Raw genomic sequence first — 19,313 nt, forward strand, 5'->3', positions numbered from 1 at the left:
CCTAACGGAGCGCTTCACTGGAGCCTCACTAAACACACCCTGACCCACCTGATCTAAATTCATCCAAGGCCAAATCCAAATCAATCCACTCTTCTTCAAGCCCAAAGCAAGCAAAATCATGGACATCACTCAAAGGCACAAGACACAGATAAGCTAGATTAGGAATTTTATTTTGTAATTTGTTTTGAATTTTAATTTTATTTTCATTTTTGAAAAGCCTATAAAAAGGCATCTGTTCCATTTTAGAAAGAAGGCTGGCTCTGCTAGAGAACATTAGGAGTAGAGTAGAATAGAATTCCTCTTTGAAACACTTTCAATTTTCTGCACTTTTACATTTCAAGTATTGAATTCAAATTGGCTTATGCAAGTTTCAAATTCCTTCTCTGCTACAAAATCTCCCTTTCTGCAATTTTACTTTTTTTTTTTTTTTTCTCTGTAATTTACTTTCTGCATCTTTAAATTTTCCTAACCAATTTCCTTTTTTGTTGGTTACATTTTACTTAATTCACCAATGTTAGCTTGACTAAACTAATCACCCCACTAAAGTTTTGTCTTGATCCAGGTCTCAATCATGCTGTCTGTGGGATCGACCTCACTCTAAGTGAGTTTTACTACTTGATGCGACTCGGTACACTTACCGGTGAGTTTTGTGTGGAATATATATCATTTCGAAGCCCCAGATGTTAGCTTTCCAACGCAACTGGAACGGCCTCATTTGGACCTCTGTAGCTCAAGTTATGGTCAGTTAAGTACAAAGAGGTCAGGCAGGACAGCCTAGCAATTCCTTCAACTTCTTGTATTTCTTCCACTTTTGTATGCTTCCTTTCCATCCTCTATGCCATTCCTGCCCTATAAACCCTGAAATCACTTAACGCACATTTCAAGGCATCAAATGGTAATAAGAGAGGATTAAAGTTAGCAAATTTAGGGCCAAAGAAGCATGTTTTCAATCAAAGCACAGAATTAGGAAGGAAAATGTAAAACCATGCAATTAGTATGAATAAGTGTGCAAAGACTTGATAAAAACCACTCAATTGAGCATAAGATAAACCATAAAATAGTGATTTATCAATCTTCTCACACTTAAACATTAACATGTCCTCATGCTAAGCTCAAGAGAAGCTATAAAGGAGTGAAGAGGAATGGTAAACTTATGAAATGCAACCTATTTATATGAATGCAGCTAAGTGTGAAATGCTTCTACCCACTTGGTTAAAAGTAAACGAATTCTCCAAGACAAACATAAATTAGATTCCACTAATTCAAATCACACAATAAAAGATAAGTAACTTGTAAGAAGATAGCTCATGAAAGCAAGGAACATAGAATCAAGCATTGAACCTTCACTGGTAGTGTATATGCACTCAAATCTCTCAAGTGTCTAGGGTTAGTCACTCTACTCTTCTCTAGTCATGCTTTCTAGACTTTGTTTTTCATCTAACCAATCAACAAATATTTAGTATACCAATGCAACATCATGAGATCTTTTCAAGTTTGTAATGGGACTAAGGTAAGGGTGAGGATATATGTATGGCCAAGTGAGCTATAATATGAATCTTTGACTAACCTAAGCTCTCACCTAACATACACACACTCTCTATGTAACTCTAAAATCATGCATAGCTACCTATAATTTCCACTTTTGCATCACATACTCATGTACCAAATTTTTTTCTTCAATTTCATCACCTATGCATTGATCTTTTTATTTAACTTAGCATTGGGGTAATTTTGTCCCCTTATTTATTTATTTATTTAAATATATTTTTTTTGTTTTTTTTGTTTTTTTGAACATAAAAATAAACATAACATATCAATGCACTTGTGTTTTTAATTATTTTTTTTTTCTGGTCTCACATGAGTAGGTACCCAAATTCCCAATATTTTGTCAATGAAATTCAACACTTTCCTATCAACCCAAGTTCTCACGGTTCGCCACACTTAATTGATACACAATCTCTACCTTAAGCTAACCAAAGATTCAAATTAGGTAATTAATTGTTTTTTCGCTTAAGGCTAGTGATGTGGTAAAATATAGAATAAATGGAGATTAAAAGGCTCAAGGTGGCTAACAAAGGTGATTGAAATGGTAGGCTACTTGGGATAAGTGAGGTAATAACAAATAATGGCCTCAATCATATGCAAGCATGCAAATATACTAAACAATGGACATATAGAATGGAGCAAAACATAGATTGCAATCATAGAGAAGAAAACACACAAGAATAAAATATTATGGTTAAATAGTGTAACCATGTAATTAGGCTCAAATCTCATGGGTTGTGTGTTCTTAGCTACAATTCATGTTCCAATTTATAGTCTTCAAACAAGTTTAACACAAATTTTCAATTTAAATTAGTGAAATACTATAAAAAGGGTCTTGAAAAGAAACTCATTACCTTAACCAAGCAATGGTAAAATATGCACAAAATCAAGAAAACATGCAATCAAACATGCAAATGCAACAACTAACTACAAAGAAAATTAAACAATGGTGTTGAAAAGAAGGTAACTAATCCCCGAAAGTCGGTGTCGACCTCCCCACACTTAAAGATTGCACCGTCCTCGTGCATGCTAAGATGTGCAAGTGGACGGGTTGCTCCAACTGACGCTTGTAGATGGAGGCGCCTTAGCTGGAGGTCTCTTGGTTCCTCTCCGTGCCGATGTCTTGTCAGTGGCCTTCTCTTTTCCTTTCTTGGTACCCCATGCCTAAGGAAGAAGAAAAAGGAAGAGGGTGAAATATACATAACTAAGACCAGAAGGGAGAAAATTCCAATTGATAATGAATGCCAAAGGAAATATGATAGCTCAAATACATGGTAGCTACAACATATAGGTAAGACATCAATTAAGATCAGGTAGGCAATTCAGAATAATAAGATGCAGGAGGGTAAAAACATGCAAGTAACAGGCATGAAAAGCATAACTCAAGCATCAAGTAATAATTATGCAAAATTAAAAGAGCATTTGTAATGATGACAATTGTGAACGATAATCCCAAATACATGTGGAGCACAAGTGTTGTGAAAAAGAGGCATACAAGTAAAGAGTAAAAGAAAATAGGATTCAAAGTGCATAAAAGCTTTTTCACAAACACGTGGTGTGCAAGGTATAATAGGAATGAAAATAATGTAATCCAAATGTATATGAGAGCCATAAGTAAATGTCAATTGTCAAATCACTCCTCAGAATAGACACAGGCTCAAGTAAAATAAGGTACTATCCAAATAAAACTCCAACACCAACATAAAAATGCATGAAAAAAGAAATGAAAAAGAAACCAAAGGAATTAAGCTAAGATGAAATTGAGAAGGAAGAAAAATAATTAAATGCAATAATTAAATGAAGAATGAGAGAGTAAAGGAGAGAGAAGAAAAGAAAATAATGAGGAAGATGGAAAGAGGAAGAAGAAGGAAGTAGGAAGTAAGAAGAAAGAAAGAAGGGAGAATTGAAAAACGTGGCGCAACGCATGCGCGGACATCACGCGTACGCGTGAAAACTGAGTTGGCCGTTCGACGCGTAAGTGTCGCCCACATGTACGCGTGGGTGGTTTGGAACAAAAGGACGCGTACGCGTCCCTGGGTGATGTTGTGCCTGATGAGCGGATAATTTATACACTTTTTGGCATTGTATTTAGTATGTTTTTAGTATGTTTTAGTTAGTTTTTATCATGTTTTTATTAGTTTTTATTTAAAAATCACATTTCTGGACTTTACTATGAGTTTGTGTGTTTTCTATGATTTCATGTATTTTCTGGCTGAAATTGAGGGACCTGAGCAAAAATCTGATTCAGAGGCTGAAAAAGGACTGCAGATGCTGTTGGATTCTGACCTCCCTGCACTCGAAGTGGATTTTCTGGAGGCTGCAGCTACAGAAGCCCAATTGGCACGCTCTTAATTACGTTGGAAAGTAGACATCCTGGGCTTTCCATCAATATATCATAGTCCATACTTTGCCCAAGATTTGATGGCCCAAACCGGCGTTCCAAGTCAGCTTAAGAATTCTAGCGTCAAAACACCAGAACTGGCACAAAAGCTGGAGTTAAACACCCAAAGTGGCACAAAGGCTGGCGTTTAACTCCAAGAAAAGTCTCTACATGTGAAAGCTTCAATGCTCAGCCCAAGCACACACCAAGTGGGCCCGGAAGAAGATTTCTGCATTAATTACTTATTTCTGTAAACCCTAGGCTACTAGTTTTCTATAAATAAGACCTTTTACTATTGTATTTTTATCTTGGTTCTTCAGGTTCCCTCTCTGGGGCCGAAGCCATTGACCACGATTATCACTTTTGTATTTTCAACGGTGGAGTTTCTACACACTATAGATTAAGGTGTGGAGCTCTGCTGTTCTTCATGAATTAATGCAAAGTACTACTGTTTTTCTATTCAATTCATGCCTACTTCTTCTATAAGATATTCATTTGCACTCAAGAACATGATGAATGTGATGATTATGTGACATTCATCACCATTCTCACCTATGAACGCGTGCCTGACAACCACTTCCGTTCTACATGCAAACAAGCTTGAATGTGTATCTCTTGGGTTTCTAATCCAAGATTAGAACCTTCGTGGTATAGGCTAGAATTATTGGCGGTCATTCTTGAGATCCGGAAAGTCTAAACCTTGTCTGTGGTATTCCGAGTAGGATCTGGGAAGGGATGACTGTGACGAGCTTCAAACTCGCGATTGTTGGGCGTGTGACAAACGCAAAAGGATCAATGGATCCTATTCCAACATGATCGAGAATCGACAAATGATTAGCCGTGCGGTGACAGCGTGCGTAGAACATTTTCACTGAGAGGACAGGAAGTAGCCATTGACAACGGTGATGCCCAACATAAAGCTTGCCATGGAAGGGAGTATGAATGATTGGAAGAAAGCAATTGGAAAGCAGAGGTTCAGGAGGAACAAAGCATCTTCATACGCTTATCTGAAATTCTCACCAATGAATTACATAAGTATCTCTATCTTTATTTTATGTTTTATTCATCTTTTAATTATCAATCCTCCATGACCATTTGAATCCACCTGACTGAGAATTACAAGATGACCATAGCTTGCTTCAAGCCGACAATCTCCGTGGGATCAACCCTTACTCGCATAAGGTTTATTACTTGGACGACCCAGTGCACTTGCTGGTTAGTTGTGCGGAGTTGTGATAAAGAGTTGAGATTACAATTGTGCATACCAAGTTGTTGTCGCCATTGATGATCACAATTTCGTGCACCAGTGCCTCTAGCACAGTACCAGCCCCGGACCATCACAACTCTCTGTTCAACACGCTTTTACGCCGATTTTTCATGCCCACGCGTACGCGTTGTTGACGCTTATGCGTGGGTTGAACTTTTTGCAGGGGACGCGTACGCGTGGGGTGGCTTGTGCGCCACGCACCCCTCCCGCGCATCTCTCACGCAACTCTCTATTCAAGTGCGCATACGCAAACGACGCGTGCGCGTCGACCCCCCCCCCCATTTTTTATGCAGAATGCAGGTGAATATGCAGAAATTTTGAATGAACACTAATAAAAATAAAATAAAATAAGACTAAGAATAAAAAGGGTGATTATACCATGGTGGGTTGTCTCCCACCTAGCACTTTTAGTTAAAGTCCTTAAGTTGGACATTTGGTGAGCTCCTTGTCAGGGCGGCTTATGCTTGAACTCATCCAGGAATCTCCACTAATGTTTGCAATTCCAGTAGCCTCCGGGATCCCACACTAGGCACATAAAGCCTTTGAGCAAGTTAAAGCAAGTGACATGGCTATGAGAGTGTTGATTGTTAGAATGAATTCCGGGGTCCCAAACCTTTCTTTTGCACCCATCTTCTTGTTGATCATCATTTTTCCACTTGGGTGGTGAGCAATTGGAATTCTCACTGAGACATCCAAACAACTTCCTAGACCCATTCAATTGAGAATTATACCAACCCTTGTACTTCAATTTGGAGCATGCAACCATATTAAATCTTGCATGACAACTCTTACCACTAACCATCTCCCTCTTACTCTTATAGCTACAAAGAGCTCTAAGTTGCCCATCCGTCTCAAGCAAAGCATATTCAAGTGGGCTAATTAAGCTTAGAGATGAAAGATTTACCCATTTGAATGAAGGAATGAAGGGTGATGGCTTTGGGGAGAGGTCTTCAACAACTTTGGCAAGGTGATTTCCAATTCCAATCCCTTGAGCTCTCCCTTGACAACTTCCACGTCTTTGCAAGCTTCTTCAATTTCAACGTCTTCCTCTTGGTGGCTCTCTGCCAATTCAAACTCTTCTTTATTGCTTACCAAGGGCATGCGAGGTTGTGCCTCTTCTTCTGTAATCTCCATTTCTTGATCAACCTCTGCAAAGTTTTCAACCATGATATGCCTCGAAGGTTGTACACACTCCTCAACATCAACATCAAATACCTTGGAAGGAGGCTCTATGACTGGACTTTCCCATGGAGGTTCCACATCTCCCAAGTCTTCAACCACTTCTTCCTCTTCAACGGGTGCGGCTTCCTCCACTTGTTTTAATACAAAGTCATGTTCCTTGTTGAACACTGGAGTTTCTAGTGTCTCCTCCATGCTGCGCACTTTATTAGATTCTCCACATGTAGCCATGGGGTTCCTTGAGTGTCCAAACTTTGGGAAGCTAATTGATTTATCGCTTGCTCCAGTTGATGAAGAGTTGCATGAAATTGATCCACTCTTTCCTTGAGACGATCCTTTGATTCTTGTTCCACTCGGATAGCATAATTAGGATCATATGGCTCTTGGATTGATGGATATGGGCAGGGTGTATATGGAGGTGGTGGTTCTTGGGAGTAATTGGGTTGGAATTGGGGTAGTTCTATGTATGGTTCGTATGGCTCATAGGGTGGTTAGGCTTGGTTTGGTAAAGCTTTTGCTTTTTAAAAGTAGCTTATGAAAGCTGTCTTTTAAAAGATAGCTTTTTTAAAAGCTGCAGCACTTGCGTTTAGTAAAATCAAATTAAAAATGACTTTTAATAAGTACAAGCACCACAATTATGTTTGGTAAAACAGCTTTTAAAAGTTGAAAAAATTATAATAAACATGTTTATAACAAAAAATAATTTTTTTTTCAAATTTTTTAAAAATTTATATAATATTTTAAAATAAAATAATGTTAAAATAAAAAATTCATAATAAACATAAATATAATAAATAAATTCTTTAATTTTTTAACTTTAAAATTTGATATAAGTATCATAAAAATTTATTTTATCCTAAATATCATCACTAAAAATAAAAAATAAAAAAATATATGAAGATTGTGTTAGAATTTGTGAAGGTTAGGATGAGAAGTTAGAAATATATGAGGATTTCAATGGCAATATAATAGCGAGAAATATGTGCGGGAAAATGAAAAAAATTTGGTAAGCATAAGCCAACTTTGAAAAGCTCCCTCCTAGGTGCTTTCAAAAGCACCCCTAACTTTTAAAAGTCGTAAGCACAAGCACTTGGGCTTTTTAATTTACCAAACGCAAAATGACGTGCTTGTGCTTTTAAAAAGCACAAGCACCTCTTGAAAAAGCTTTACCAAACTCAGCCTTAATATGGTGGATATGGGCTAGGATCATATCAGGGGTTTGGTAGTAGGGAGCTTATGAGTATGGTGGTTCAAAGCTATGTTGAACAGGGGGTTCATAGGCATATGGTGGGGCGTGTTGGTAACTACAAGGGGATCCATCATATCTATCATCTTGGTACACACCTCGGAATGGCTCTTGACCATAGTAATTTGGTGGAGGTTGGTTGTCACGAAAGGGTCAACCATAAGCATTGTCTTGGGATGCATCGCAGAACGGTCGTTGTCCATGGCACCTTGGAGGCGGTTGTTGCCAAAAGCGTTGATCAAATCCTCATGGCTCCTCCCATCTTTGATTACTCCGACCTTGATGCATGTTCTCATTATAGCGTCCATTCCCTGCAACATAATTTGAACTAAACTCATAGCTAAAGGGGTGAGAATTCATAGTAGCAAATAAAAACTAATAAAAATTAAAGAAAATAAACTCCTAAAACTAGAAACACTAACAAAGAAATGAAAAAGCAGTATTTACAATAACCAATAATAAGGCACACGTTTGCAATTTCCCAGCAATGGTGCCATTTTGACGAACGAATTTTTGCTAGTAAAGAATTTACAAATAAATCCTCGTTGCTAGTATAGTTTCTAAACCAAGAAAGAATCCTTTCGTACAAAAACTTTTGGTTGTCACTTAAGCAAACCCAATAAAAATAAACCGAAGTATTTAAACCTCGGGTCGTCTCTCAAGGAATTGCAGGGAGGTGTAGTTATTATTGGTTATAAGATTGTATCTTTTTGGGTTTTTTTTGAAATATGGAACAAGGAATGTAAATAACAAGAAAATTAAATTAATAACTAAGAAAACTCTTGGCAAGGTATATAAAAATTGGACGTCCTATCTTAGTTATCCTTATCAATTGTGATGAGAATTATTCATTGCTCCCACTTGGTTATCCTCTAACTATGAAAGAAGGTCAAGTGGATGAATCAATATGAATCCTCAAGTCATAGTCAACTCCCAAGGAAAGATTAGAGTTAGTGGAATTCAAGTCGATTAGCAACTCTCAATTATCAATCAACAAAGGAGTTTGATAACTCAAGCGTCTCCAATTAATCAATTCAAACTAAGAATGTAAAAAGCTAAATTAAAATCATAAATATAAAATACCTCAAATTGCATTAATTATAAAGAAATCAAGCCTAACATTGGAAAGTTCATAAGCCAAATTGGATAAGAAGAGAATCAAAAAGAGAAATAGATAAACCAAAGTATTAGAATAAATAAAAGTAGAAGAGAAACTAAATTAAAGGAACATTGAACCTGGAATTGAGAAGAAATAAACCTAAAACTAAGAGAAATCCTAAAACCTAGAGAGAGACTCCTCTCTCTCTGGAAACTACATCTAAAACCTAAAATTGTGTGAAAGAAAGTTGTGTCTGAATGAATTCCTTGATTCTCCCACTCTGTAGCCTCTAATCTATGTTTTTTGGGCCAAAAACTGGGTCAAAATTAGCCTAGAAATCGCTGAAGGAGAATTCTGATACGTTGAATTTTCGCAGATGCATGCGTGCACGTGATGCACGCGTGCGCGCCGATTATCTCCAGGGAAACTATGGCAAATTATATATCATTTCGAAGCCCCGGATGTTAGCTTTTCAACACAACTGAAACTACCTCATTTGGACCTCTGTAGCAAAGTTATGGTCAGTTAAGTACAAAGTGGTCAGGCTGGACAGCTTAGCAATTCCTTCAACTTCTTGTATTCCTTCCACTTTTGCATGCTTCCTTTCCATCCTCTAAGTCATTCTTGCCCTATAAACCCTGAAATCACTTAACACACATATCAAGGCATCGAATTGTAATAAGAGAGATTAAAGTTAGCAAATTTAGGGCCAAAGAAGCATGTTTTCAATCATAGCACATAATTAGGAAGGAAAATGTAAAACCATGAAATTAGTATGAATAAGTGTACAAAGACTTGATAAAAACCACTCAATTGAGTATAAGATAAACCATAAAATAGTGGTTTATCATGGACCACAAACATGGTAATTGTGTGAAAATAGTCCCAATTAGTCAATCCTACTTGAGAATTAGTCAAAAGGGGGTAATTGATCTCAATCCATAAGTCCTAGTCAACTCACTAATTACTTATTGAAAGACTAGCGTCAATGGAAACCAAACCAATTAACCATTCTCACACAATGCAGAATGGACATCCACAACTCAATTCCACCCAAACACCCAATTTCTCAACCAAGAGTGTGAAAATTAAACATGTAAGAAATTAAACATCAAAGCAATTAAATAAACATGCAAGGAATTAAAAGTCAAAGCAATAAAAGTCAAAGCAATTAAATGCAAGGAAGGGAAACTTAAAATGCAAGAAATCTCTTGGCAAGTAATTGAGAGCTATGGTTACCTATCCTAGCCATTGACCACAAACACATGATGATTATGAAGAGTTAATCATACTTAGTCAACCTTACATCGAAGATAAGTCAAATAGGCATAATTAATTTCAATCCCTAAGTCCTATGTCAACACTAATGGGTCACATAGAGTCAAGAGAAACCAAATCAACTAACTACTCTAATATATCAAACAAGAATGGACATCAATGACTCAACTAAAGAAAGAAAATCATAACAACAACCAAAATGAATTCTTAACAATAAAATAAATTCTTAACTACCAAAAGCAAGAAAATCATAACAACAACTAAAGAAAGCAATAAATGAACATGAAACATAAATTGCATTAATTGAAAGTAAAACAATAATTACAAGAGAAATAAAGAAGAAAAAGACAAGAAAAGCATGAAAACATAAAGGAAACTATATTAAAACAATAATTAAAGACAGAAATTAAAGAGAAATTAACTAAACCTAACCTAATTCTAGAGAGAGGGGGCAGCTTCTCTCTTTAGAAACTAAGAGAAAAGCATAACAAAAGCTAACCCAAATTGCCCCCCTTCACATGGAGTGAGGCCTTGTTTAATATAGGAAGAATCAGCTTCAGAAGGTCCAAAAATTGGGCTCTAGAGGCCCAGAAATCGTCCCTAGTGATTTTCATTAAGTGAGTCACGTGATGGGATGTGTGGGTACGCACAGGTGTGTGCGTACGCACACATGCTGATTTTCTTCTTGTGCGTACTGATGGTAGTAGAAATTGGCGAATTAAAAATTGTTAAAATATATACGTTGCAAATATAGTTCTTAACTCGCCAGAAATCCACTTATCAATTTAGAAAGGTGTCACATAAATTTAAAATTAAAATACTGGGAGTATGAATCCCAGGTCGTCTCCCAACGAGTTGCAGAAAAGTTTGCTATTTTATTAATCAGAGGTTTTCAAAAAGGTTTGAGTTGAGTAAGCAGGAAATTAAATTGGAGAATTTGAATAATGTAAATAAAAGCCTTGATTGGGAGTTGATTATTTGGAATCCCTATTATTGTTGGAATACTCTCAAGATTAATTGACAATTAAAAGTTGTCCTGTTTAGTTATCCTTTACTAGGTAAGGGAAAGTCAAACAAGTTGGAATGCTACGTCTGTTCACAAGTTGCAATCCACTTAATTAAAAGAGATTGGTGTTAGTGACTAGAAGGCAATCCAACCATAAACCCAATTACAATCTTTCTTTTAAGCTTTTCAACTCAAGGATTCCCTTCAATTAACTCCCCATCAAGTTAGGGAACTACTCGCTCATTGTGAATGTAAAATTCATAGCATATGAAAAGGAATTAAAGAAAGACATTGTAAATAAAAATTAAAATAATTAATTAAAAATAAAGGTAATCCTTATATTAAATAATCCAAAAAGATATTCCAATGGTAAAATTAAACAAAGCAAAGAACATGGAAGAGTAAGCCAAGTACAGAAAACGAACTAGAATGACGAAGTCTTGATGAGGTAATAACTCTTCTCAGTGTCCCAATGCAAAGAGCAATCGAAAAGTAAATCCTAAGAACTATGAATGTATAGAGAGAAAACCTAGGGGAGGAGTAAAAACTAGATCTCAAAACTAAAACTCTGTAGAATGAATGTTGTCTTTGGTTTTTGCATGTTCTCTGGCTCTAGTCTACTGTTCTGGCCCGAAAACTGGGTCAAAATATGGTCCAAAATCGCCCCCAGCGAATTCTGCAGATTATGTAGATCGCGCAAGTCACGCGATCACGTCATCCATGAAGACGCATCATTCGCGTTTTTCCCTGCCACGCGTTTGCGTCGTCCACGCCTCCGCGTCGCTTGTGCTTTTCCAATCCGCGCGGTCGCATGAGTCATGCGGCCGCGTCACTGCGATTTCTCCTCTTTTGCGCGGTCGCGTGAGCCATGCGGCCGCGTCACTTCTCGCTGGTTATCTCCTCAATTTCTTGTGTTCCTTCCATTTTTCTAGCTTCCTTTCTAATCTCCAACTCATTCATGCCCTATAAAGCCTGAAATGCTTAACACACAGATCACAGCATCGAATGCAATAAAGGAGAATTAAAATGCATAATTAAAAGTCTCTAGGAAGCAGTTTTCAATCATGTAATAATTTCAGGAAGGAAATATAAATGCATGCTAAATTAATGAATAAGTGGGTAAGGATCATGATAAAACCACACAATTAAACACAATATAAATCATAAAATAGTGGTTTATCAACCTCCCCATACTTAAACACTAGCATGTCCTCATGCTTAATTGAAGGAGATAAAATAAATAAGTATGAACATGTAGAAACTCATGCAATGCAATGCAATCCTATATACATGAATGCAACTATATGATTCTTGCCCACTTGATCAAAAGTAAATAAGCTCTTCAAAATAATTGCAAATCAAATTCCACTAATTCTATCATTATATAGTAAGACAGATAAAAGTGCAAGAAGATAGCTCATGAAAGCAGGGAACATGGAAATTCAAGCATTGAACCCTCACTGATGATATATGTACACTCTAATCTCTCTAGTGTATAGGGTAATCACTCTATCCTTCTCTAATCATGTTCTCTAACTTTTGTTCTTCTCCTAACCAATCAACAACAGTTAATATACCAATGCAAACATCATGAGGTCTTTCCAAGGTTGTAATGGGGCCAAGGTAGGGGTAAGGATACATATATGATTAAGTGAGCTTATAAATTGAATCTTTAATTAACCCAAGCTTTAACCCAACCTATATATATTTAGTGTAACCTTAGAATTCATACCTAGTTACCCAGAATTCCCTTTTACATTCCATACTCATGTATCAACTTTTTATTTTAATTTTATCATATGTGCATTGATCTTTGAATTCTTAATTCAGCATTGGGGTAATTTTGTCCCCTTATTTATTTATTAATTTTTTTTAGACATAAAAATAAACATAGCTTATCAATGCACATAGATTTTTAATTCTTATAGTTTCACATGAGTAGGTATCCAAATTCCCATTGTATTATCATGACACATTCCCTTAATAACTTTTGTTCCCACAATTTCCCATACTTAACTAGCACACACAATTCTATCTTAAGCTAACCAAAGATTCAATTTGGGATATACAATTTTTTTTTCCGCTTAAGGCTAGTAATGTGGTGAAATATAGAACAAACGGGATTTAAAGGCTCAAAGTGGTTAACAAAGGTAATTGAAAAGGATAGGCTTAATTTGGATAAGTGAGTTTAAACAAATAATGGCCTCAATCATATGCAAGTATACAAATATAATAAATATTGGACAAATAGGATGAAACAAAATATAGATTACAATCATAGAGAAGTAAACACACAAGAATAAAATATTTATGGTTAAATAATGTAACCATGCATAAAGGCTCAAATCTTCACAGGTTGTGTGTTCTTTAGCTCAAAAATCATGTTCCAAATATATCTTCAAGCAGATTTATCATAAAAAAAATTTTAAAAATTAGTGAAATTTTGTTCCAAAGATAGAGTCTTAGAAGAAACTTATTGTCTTTATAATCAAGTAGAGCATGCATGCAACTAACCTATTACTATGCAATTTATCCTATTCTATAAAAGAAAGAAAATCTAACTAAGATATCCTAATTTATTGGTGCTAGGGAAGAGAAATTACCTCTGGAAGTCAAGTACTGACCGACCTTCCCGCACTTAAGGCTTTGCACTGTTCTCGGTGCCATCTGTCAGGAACAGGGGTGGGCTGGTAGCAGTATCTCCACAGTCGGGACCATCATGGCTCCTTGTGCTGGTAAAGGAAGTGGAATCCAGGGTGTCTGAGTCTTGGAAGTGTCCCTTGAGTAGCTCCTTGAGGTGTTTGAATCGGCACTCGTTACGTCGCTCTCTTAATTTCACTTTCTGTTCTTGCCGATCCAACCTTTCGATTGTCTGCTGGAGCAGTTCGTCTGTTGTAGGTGCTTGTGGTGTTGAAGAAGGAATATCTTCAACCGGTACAGTAGGAAGGCTTGTAGTGGCTGCTGGAGGTCTGAGGTATTTCCCGTTAAGGACATACTGATCATCCCATGGAAGCATGGCTTTGGTGTCCCCAGCTCTGTAGGAGACTCCGGCTGCTGAGACAAAATCTGAGGCCAAGGCGGGAAAAGGTAAGTTGCCCGCGATTTGGACGTGTCCCATGGCATTCCGGATATGTCTTGGTAGATTCAGAGGTTGGTCTGTAAGGATGCACCATAGTAGAACGGCCATGTCCGCAGTGAAGGAGGACTCGTGAGTGCTCGGAAAGACGTAATGGGACATGATTTGTGCCCATACGCTAGCCTCCAAGGTAAGTGCTGAAGCCGATATTCCCTTAGGGCAGGTACAATGGTATCCGTAGATCCAACGGCTGCCAGGTAGTGCAATAACTCTGAGAACAGCTTCCCAGTCAAATTGGAACATCTGGCGCTTGAGTGCAGCTTCTTGAAAGGCGTCCAATCCTTTTGGAATAGGGGGAAGACCTAAAGCTTTTTGAATGGCCTCTTCTGTAATGGGGACTTACTTCTGACGGACAAAGACAGACTGCAGGGTAGACAGGTAGAAGTTAGAGTAGAACTCAACTACCCAAGAAAGATTGACCTGCCTTGGTTGTCTCTATAGGAAACCCCATTGTCTTCGTTCAATTTGCGGCTCAACAAAAGTAGCAATATTAGGCGGGAGGATAAGAAGGTGTTCGTTGTTGTAGCTCCTTTCAGCCAGGATGGGGAATATCTGCTCACAATAGCGATTGGAAAATCGCGCAGTGTCCTCTGCTTGAAAGGCTTTCTCCTTTTCATCAACCTTTATGATCCTCTTAACTCTTTTTGTTGAGGGCTTGACTGCAGTTGAAGAAGGCTCTGCCACTAGTGCTCTTTTAGTTCCTCTTCTTGCTGGTGGTTTGGGAGTAGCTTTCTCTTTTCCTTTCTTGGTGGCCATCCTGAAAAGGGAAGAAAAAGTAAATTAAATTCAAAGAGATATATAGCAAGGAAGAGAACGGAAAAGGTGGTGATGGATGTACATTAGGAGGTAACTGACATTAACACATTCTCATGAGTACATGTGAAAAGTCATCAATGGAAAATAGCTAGTGCATATAATGACAAGTGAATGCAAGGTGGTTATTGGCATGCCGGAAAAGGGCATGAGTAGCATAGATAAAGCATCACTCGTAACAAACCATCATGTTTGTATTGACAATTATTTTCAATTAATACAATAGTAAAGGGAGTTTATGAAAAGCTACATTGAATAGTAGAATAACATAGAGAAATGCATAATGCCATATGGGCTTTTTCACAAACACATAGCATGCATGGTAGATAAGGTATAGAAAGTATTAAAGTGAACATGCAAGCAATCCTTTAAAAATTAATATATAATTGTCAAACAAGTGCAACAATCCAGAAGCATATAATGAGGAATAATGACGCGAATAAAATTCTAACACCATGAAAAAAGGAAAGAAGAAGAAAGAAAATATGGATAATGAAAAGAAAAAGGAAAGAAAAGAAAATAACATATAAAATAAGAAGAATGATAGAAAAGGAAAGAGGGAAGAAGAAAATAAAACCTTGTTAATGGAGGTGAAAGAGAGAGAGAGAAAGGGGAGATAGAAAGAAGAAGGGAGTAGGAAGAAATAAAGAGGGAAAAGAGAAATTAGGATTTGGAGAAGAGGAAGATAAGATATTTTGGCAATTAAGTTTGAGCTGTGCGGCGCAGGCGACGCGGCCGCGTGGGGCACGCGTTCGCGCGATTGCACTTCAAGTAAGGTGACGCGGTCGCATCGGTCACGCGGTCGCGTGACCCATGTTGTGCTTCTGGCGCGAGTGCAGCTTCGCGCCTGCACAACTCTCTGTTCAAATTGATATATTTGCCAAATTTGGGGTGACGCGATCATGTGGGGCATGCCATGGCGTGAGTGGGCTTCAGAAGGGAACGACGCGGACGCGTGAGCCATGCATCCGCATGGATAGAATTGTGTGTTCAGCACCAATCCAGCACCACTCGCGCACAATAATTCGTTGTGCACCCTTTTTACGTCGAAAATCAGGGCACGCGGCCGTGTGGGTCATGCGGTCGCATGGGAGGCTATTATTCCCATGTGACACGGACGCGTCAGCGACGCAGTCGCGTGGGACGATTTGTGCTACTAGCATGCCTCCAGCCACGCTCCAGCGTGACTCTCTGTTCGTTTTTATTTTCTCCCCTCTCCTTGCGACGCGGACACGTCGCTGGTGCGGTCGCATCGCGTGGCACTTTTTTTTTTTTTTAAATAATAAGAATATGCAAATGCAGATGCATGAAATGTACTGATAAAGAGAAGAGTTATTGAATAGAAAAACTAAAAATAAAGAAAAGAACGATCATACCATGGTGGGTTGTCTCCCACCTAGCACTTTGCTTTAACATCTGTAAGTTGGACGCTCCACTAGCTCAATCTTCTGCTATGTGGGAATCTTCCAAGAGGAAGATCTCAAGCTCCTTGTTTTTCTGCATATTCTCACCATGGTATAGCTTCAGGCGTTGTCCATTAACTTTGATAAGTTCATAACTTGAAGGATGCCTTAGGTGATAAACTCCGTACGGTTCGACCTTCTCTACTCTGTATGGACCTTACCATCTTGATCGCAACTTACCTGGCATGAGTCTCAGTCGAGATTTGTAAAGGAGGACTAAATCCTCAGGTTGGAACTCTTTTTTCTTGATGTGCTGATCATGTACAGCCTTCATCTTCTCCTTGTATAGTCTTGAGTTCTCATAAGCTTCTTGGCGAAGGCTCTCCAGTTCTTGCAGTTGTAACTTCCTTTCAGCTCCGGCTTTCTCAATTCCCATGTTGCACTCCTTGACTGTCCAAAAGGCTCTGTGCTCTACTTCAACTGGGAGATGGCAAGCTTTTCCATAAACTAAGCGGAAAGGACTCATCCCAATGGGTGTTTTGTATGCTGTCCTATATGCCCAGAGTGCATCTTGTAGCCTGGTGCTCCAGTCTTTTCTATGAGGTTTGACTATCTTCTGCAAGATACGCTTTATCTCTCTGTTTGACACCTCGGCTTACCCATTGGTCTGAGGATGGTATGCTGTCGCAACCTTATGAATTATCCCATGCTTCTTCATTAATCCTGTTAGTCTCCTGTTACAAAAATGGGTGCCTTGATCACTCACGATTGCCCGTGGTGATCCAAAGTGACAAATAATATGGTTTCTCACAAAGGAAACAACAGTGTTAGCATCATCAGTGCCGGTAGGAATTGCTTCCACTGATTTGGAAACGTAATCCACTGCTAACAATATATAAAAATAACCATTAGAATTTGGAAATGGACCCATGAAGTCAATGCCCCAAACATCAAAAATTTCACAGAAAAGCATAATTTGTTGAGGCATTTCATCCCTCCTGGATATATTACCAAATTTTTGGCATGGGAGACAAGATTTACAAAACTCGGCAGCGTCTCTAAAAAGAGTAGGCCACCAGAATCTACAGTCTAAGATCTTTCTTGCTGTTCTTTGAGGGCCAAAATGTCCTCCACTCTCAGATGAGTGACAGGCCTCTAAAATAGACTGGAATTCTGATTGAGGCACACACCATCTAATTACCTGATTAGCGCCACATCTCCATAAATATGGCTCATCCCATATATAATATTTAGACTCGCTTTTTAGCTTGTCTCTTTGATGCTTAGAAAAGTTTGGAGGAAATGTGTGGCTAACTAGATAATTAGCTACAGGTGCATACCAAGGGACTACCTCAGATACTGCTTGCAGGTTATCAAATGGAAAATTATCATCTATAGGAGTAGAATCATCCTTAACGTGCTCAAGGCGACTCAAGTGGTCTGCCACTAAATTCTGGTTACCACTTCTATCCTTTATTTCTAAATCAAATTCTTGTAATAGCAGTATCCAACGTATAAGCCTTGGTTTGGACTCCTTTTTAGCTAATAGATACTTTAAAGCTGCATGGTCCGAATACACTACTACTCTAGTACCAAGTAAATAAGCTCAGAATTTATCCAGAGCAAAAATAATAGCAAGAAGCTCTTTCTCAGTAGTAGTATAATTGGACTGGGCAGCATCTAAAGTCTTAGACGCATAAGCTATAACAAAAGGATCCTTACCTTCACGCTGAGCTAGCGCTGCTCCTACTGCATGGTTGGAAGCATCGCACATGATTTCAAACGGCTGGCTCCAGTCTGGTCCTCTCACAATTGGAGCTTGAGTCAGGGCGGTCTTCAGCTTATCAAACGCTTGTTTGCAATCTTCACTGAACTCGAACTCAATATCTTTCTGCAGTAATCTGGACAAGGGGAGTGCTACCTTACTGAAGTCCTTTATGAATCTCCTATAAAAACCTGCATGGCCAAGGAACGAACGGACCTCCCTCACAGAGGAGGGGTAAGGTAAACTCAAAATAACATTCACCTTTGCTGGGTCTACAAAAATTCCATTATTAGATACCACATGTCCTAGTACAATCCCTTGTTTTACCATAAAGTGACATTTTTCAAAATTTAATACAAGGTTTGTATTAACACATCTATCTAATACTCTAGATAATCCATCTAAGCAAAGGTTAAAAGAATCACCATAAATGCTAAAATTGTCCATAAAAACCTCCATACAGTCTTCAATAAGATCCGAGAAAAGACTCATCATGCACCTTTGGAAAGTAGCTGGTGCATTGCACAAGCCAAAGGGCATTCTCTTGTAAGCATAAGTCCCAAAAGGACATGTAAAAGTGGTCTTTTCCTGATCCTCAGGAGCTATATGAATCTGGAAATAACCTGTGTAACCATCTAAAAAGCAATAATGTGATTTACTTGACAAGTGATCCAGCATTTGATCAATGAATGGAAGTGGGTAGTGATCCTTACGGGTGGCTTGGTTGAGACGTCTGTAATCAATGCAGACTCTCCAAGCGTTCTGAACTCTAGTTGCTATGAGCTCTCCATGCTCATTCTTCACTGTAGTGACTCTAGACTTCTTGGGCACCACTTGTACTGGGGTAACCCATTCACTGTCTGAAATGGGATAGATGATACCTGCTTCCAATAGTCTGGTCACTTCCTTTTTGACGACTTCCAGGATAGTGGGATTCAATCTTCTTTGGGGTTGACGGACAGGTCTCGCTCCCTCTTCTAAAAATATTCTGTGCTCACATACTTGAGGGTTGATGCCTACTTTGTCTGCCAAACTCTACCTAATTGTTGAGAAGTGAGTTCCCTTGCAATAATAACTGGAAACTTCTGCTCATCTTCAAGATAAGCATATTTGAGATGTGGAGGAAGAGGTTTTAATTCCAACTTCTGATCATGGGCAGGCTCTGCATTGCCTGGAGCTTGTGAAAATGTCGAAGT

The sequence above is a fragment of the Arachis hypogaea genome, chromosome 14, assembly GCF_003086295.3.
Source record: "Arachis hypogaea cultivar Tifrunner chromosome 14, arahy.Tifrunner.gnm2.J5K5, whole genome shotgun sequence".
NCBI lineage: Eukaryota > Viridiplantae > Streptophyta > Magnoliopsida > Fabales > Fabaceae > Arachis > Arachis hypogaea.